The 5,124-nt window shown below is 39.2% G+C and overlaps 1 pseudogene; it reads left to right on the top strand.

Annotated features, from left to right (window-relative positions):
• The window catches only part of LOC123499293, an 11,425-nt pseudogene extending 8,201 nt beyond the window's left edge, over nt 1-3,224 (top strand).
• Nucleotides 3,225-5,124: the final 1,900 nt, after the last annotated feature.

Raw genomic sequence — 5,124 nt, 5'->3', positions numbered from 1 at the left:
GGGGAAGGGAAACCTGGTAAAGTAGGAAAATTGTACATGGCAGCTTCTCAATGTATTCCTCCGACAGGTGTGTGCATCATGGGTGTGGGGCTGCAAAATTGGCGTGAGAGTCGACTCATTCCGCATGGTGTCCGGCAAGTTTGGTTATGCCACGGACAATCTCTTTCATACAGGCAAGGAAGATTTGCATTGGAAGTTGCATTTTGTTTATCCATGCTAGAGTTCCAGCTCACTTGATTTTTTTTTGTTCGTTGGGCCCCATGACTAACTATTTTGAGATTATTATTAGTATCAGATGAACAAAAGTCAAGGAGAGGATCTGATCTATGAAACTTAATATTACAAACTTATTCAGTAAAAAACCCAACTGGAGGAAAAGCCATCTCCCAAAGGAATAAAATTTTGAAAGGAAAGGGTGAGTAATTATTAGAGATGTACTGATGTATTGGTATTGGTATTGGTAGTGTTAGCCCATTTAAAGAGTATCGGTATTGACATCATTTTTAAGGAGTATTGTTATCGGTATTGGCTAATTTTCTGGTGATACTGCAGATTCTTAAAAAGGAATTTATTACATTATGTATCTCACTCTGCAAGTTATTCTGTTAACCAGAATTTGGATGTTTTAAAGCAATGAAAAAGGTGAGAATGCCAAATTATTTAGTATAATACAGCATATTGAGTCCATGGTGCATAGTGATAGAGTGTATTCTTTACTAACGAGTTACTACTGCTACCATATGTGTAAACAGGTCACTAGTTGAGTCAGGCTTACATATCTCACCTCAGAGTCAGCACATACTGCAGTCTGCGTTGGAGTTTAAGGTTTGTCAGTTTTACCATGTTTCCTTGTTATCTATAGGATTTTAATTCTTCTGAGTGGTAGACTATACATAATTTTACTTATAAGACAGCAGTATATTCTTATTAGTAAACATACATTTTTTCAAATAGTACAGTTTCAGAGGTTTCTTCTCAACGTCTGCTCAGCCATCTTTAATCAATGATTTTGTAAAGAAAATTTCAAATGTTTCAGAAGCTAGACTAATAGAATAATCACCTTCTGGCTCCCAGGTTAAGTACTCAAGTACATTAGGCTATATGGAAAAAGTTTAAAAAAAAAAAAAAAAAAAAAAATTATTAACAATTTAAGATGGTTTCCAGTGGATTTAGGTTTAGTATATATTAAGCCCAATTATGGGATTGGCAAACAATCTAAAATTGTTTTTGTACTTCGGTAATTAAATATGTATAATTGGTGGAGGTATTTCAGATAAGATGCCCAAAATTTATTGAATTTGGTATTTTAGTTATTGTCGGTGGTATAAGAAACCCCAAAACCATCTGGAATTTGGTATAGTGAACTTGGAGTTCCTTAGAAATTCCAAATGGGTTTTTTTTTTCTTATCCTTTGTTTCCCGTGTCCAATTTAAATAAATCAGAAGGCTTTATCCATAAACTGTGTGTTTTGAAAGAATCTGACTGGAAATTTCACTACACCTCTCTCTCTGTGTTGGTTGGGGGTTTTGTATTTTTGGGTGGAGGAAGGTTTGATCTGAGACAACTTTACTCTTGCAGGTTGTGGAGAAGTCCAGATTTGCTCACGCACAAAAGGCAAGATTGTCCGAGCCCTGATGAGCATTCAGGCAGCTCACCAGCGAGCCTCTATGGAGTTTCTGGGTCTAGATATTCATTCCCAGGTGAGGGGCATGATTATTAAGGCCACACTGACTCTATTATCTGAGAGTGGCAGGTTTCAAAAGTTGTAGATTTAGATACAGTGTGGTTCAGGACTCTCTTGTGTGCTTGTTGTTACTCATTTCAGTATTATATAGAGCCATGTGCCTTTCATTGGAAGGCTTTATTGTCTCCTCAGTTAATTTATTAAAGTTTAGAAAGTAATATTTCAGTGGAATAGCTGTAGCAGATCTGTTTAATGCAGGTGGGAAACTACCCTGGGGCCACATGCACCCACCAAATTTTAGTAAATTTGAAAGAGCAAGTTAACAAACACCACCATGTAGTATTGCGAGCATTTAATTTTTTTCTTGCAGGTGTGCACGTGTGTGAGGATGACTTTTTCTTTAGAAGCCTTTAATTTTGTATTTCAAATATTAATGATTTGGGTTAATATAGTATGCTGCTCTATAAGGTTGTGATTTTTTTTTAGTGTGGCCCTAGCTCTGAAAAGTTTGCCCACCCCTGGTTTACTGAACGAGGTAGTAGTTTTAGATATATGTATTGTATGTAACAAAATTCTGTCCCTGCTGTTGTCACATTGCGGTTTTAATGGTCACCTCAGACTGTTCTTGTTAGGGTATGGGGGGGTGATAGATGTACAGCTTTTGGGATACATTATGATTATTGGGGACTTTTCTTAGTTTTAATTTTTCCCAGGGCTGGGAAGAAAAGCTAAGACAAGTACACAGGGGAATATTCTTGTTTTAACATTCCATTTCATTGAGCTAAAAGTAGGTTTTTTCTTTGCGCAGGAGGCTTATGAGGCATTGTCCTGCACTGGGCTTGTGAGGCCAGAAGAGAATTCTAGTCCTATTCTGTATGCACTCAGTGTTAAGGAGTTCAACCCTCCAGATTTTACCCTGGGTAAGTTTTTCTAATTTAGAATAGAAAGTCATCAAGTAATTGTTATTTGAACATGAAAGAAAAATGACAGTACACAAAAGTAATAGTGGATTTGTTGTAGTGGAACATCTATCTGTCTGTATACCTGGATGTTAAGAGTAAACAGTATGGAAGCAAACAACATGAAGGAGGTGTGAAAGCAGTCTTTATTATGTTAAAAAGATGTAGCTACTGTTCACATCTCTTCTCTGGACAGAGGTGTCAAGCATCAACGAGACTGGTGACTACCTCAAAGAACTAATTCCTTGGGCATCAAGCTGAAGACCAATGCAGTGTGTACACAGCTGGGTGTGGCGCCACGGACCCTGGACTCTTGGCCACGCTCTCCTCCGCAAGCATTGGTCACTGGAGCACATAGTGAACAACATTGGCCAGTCCTATCCACTGCTGAACAACATCACCCCAAAGTCCCCCAGTCTGGCTTCCCTGGAGGAGAATGAGGTAAACAGTATTACAACAATGGAGCAATGACTGGGTAGCCTTTATCATTAATCATACCTGGTTTCCATCTCTCAAATCTGCTAGCCAGGGAGTGTACTTGCATCTCATTTTTATCTATGATTGTCACAAGTAAGGAGAATTGCCTCTTATTAGAGTTGCAAATGATGTGTTTTCTTTAGCCACATTAGCAGCCAACTGAATTATTTGTTGACTACTTATTTAGCTTTAAAAAAGTGTGGTATCCAGTAGTACAGAGTGTCTGTATGTGTGTGTGTGAAGTCAGCTTTTTGCTTTGGCCAATGATGGCAACCCTCACCTTTGGGTAATAAACTTGGGACCTTAGCATGCATTTGTCCTCACTTCACAGCCCCATCAAGATGTGCTTCTTTTACACTGAGAGGAAAGGTAGCTCACCTAAGAAATTATAGTCTGTATTCAACAAATTCAACAGCAGCTTGAGTTTTGCAGCAACTGAATCAGCATCCAGCCTGCCCAGGACACACCCTTCCAGCATTTTTCATCTTCAGTAGTGGAAGGGGTGTCCTGGGTAGGCTGGATGCTGCAGAGAGACTCAAGCTGCTGTTGAATCCAGACCAGTTTTAGCAGTCACTCTTACTGTCCTCTTCAGAGTGTGGGAGGGCAGGCATCCAGGCTGGGCCAATTGCTGTACTTGGAGGCTGTTGATGTACTACTCCTTTGTCCTCCTCAGTAGTGAGCTAGGGAGGCCAGGACAGGTAGATCACTGGCTTTGATGGCACTTCCATAGCAGACTTCTCTGCAAGAAATGGGAAGTCATAGACTTACAATAATCTTTAATAAATTTTGTGCATACGAAATCAAAGGTAAAAAGAAGATACTTAAAAATTTTTATAAGGGGAATGAATCTTGTACATACCATACCAAATCAAAGATAAAAAAGATGATACGTATATATGAACTACTTTATTATAATGATATACCTTCTGCATCACAGTAATTGTTGCTTCATTATCAAAAGTATTGAAGCTTCAGTAGCAGATCAAGAATTCAGAGAAAAAAGCCCTTATGTTTGTTCCTTGGTTGTTCACTTGATTTGCCTTCTTAAACTTGTCACTTTTCCTTAACATTGTGTCAAAGGGAGTTTTTCCTTTGAAAATGAAAATTTATACAGCTTCTAATTTCCTAGCTGTGACAAAGAACTGCATCAGGCAGGTTAGGCCAACTACCAGTATGAATTTTTTTTCATTATGCTTGAACACAAACAATAATATCAGCAATCTGATTTGGACTAGTTTCCTGTATGCAGTTCTGTGATTTGAGGTAGTACAAGAGAATAAATAAGTTGTTACCAGAGCAACACCACATATTGCTCCCTCAACCATCTGGTCATACCGAAGGTGACTACTGGCTGTGTGTGCTGTGAGGCATAGACAGCCAACATGCACTTGTTTGTTTGAGTAGCATACCACTCTAAAATTGGAGTGATAAGTATTTTGGCCACATGAGCAGATAGCAATGACTCCTTTGGCTGCTGCTATTGAGGGACAGGTTTATGGGGACCTGTAGCATGGCACTATCTTCAACACAGCGAGAATATTTCAAACTATGATAACTATCTAAAAAAATTAAAAAAATTATTAGAAAACATGTTGATGTAAACTGAATTGCCAGAGATGCCTTTCATATTTTAGTTCCTATGGAATGAGTGTAAGTGACTTTTGTATCTGTATATATATAAACTGAGCACGTGCTACACTTTTTTATCTGTTGCCTTTAGGACTGAATGTGTCATTGTTTAGCACGTGGTGTGTGTGTGTTAGGAAAAACTGTTCAGAGATAGACGTGTGTGAATGCGTGCGTGCGTGTGTGTGTGTGTGTGGGTGGGTGTGTGAGCGTGAGGAGTGTGTGTGTGTGTGTGTGTGTGTGTGTGTGTGTGAGAGAGAGTGCGTGTATGTGAGTGCGCGCGGGTGTTGTGTGAGAGAGTGGCGGTGTGAGGGAGAGGGCGTGTTGTGTGAGAGAGTGGTGTGTGTTGTGGAGAGAGGGTGTGTGTGTATTGTGAGG

Source organism: Portunus trituberculatus, chromosome 49, assembly GCF_017591435.1.
Source record: "Portunus trituberculatus isolate SZX2019 chromosome 49, ASM1759143v1, whole genome shotgun sequence".
In the NCBI taxonomy this organism is placed as follows: domain Eukaryota; kingdom Metazoa; phylum Arthropoda; class Malacostraca; order Decapoda; family Portunidae; genus Portunus; species Portunus trituberculatus.
Note: the sequence above shows the minus strand (reverse complement) of the source record. Positions and strands in the feature narration are given on the sequence as shown.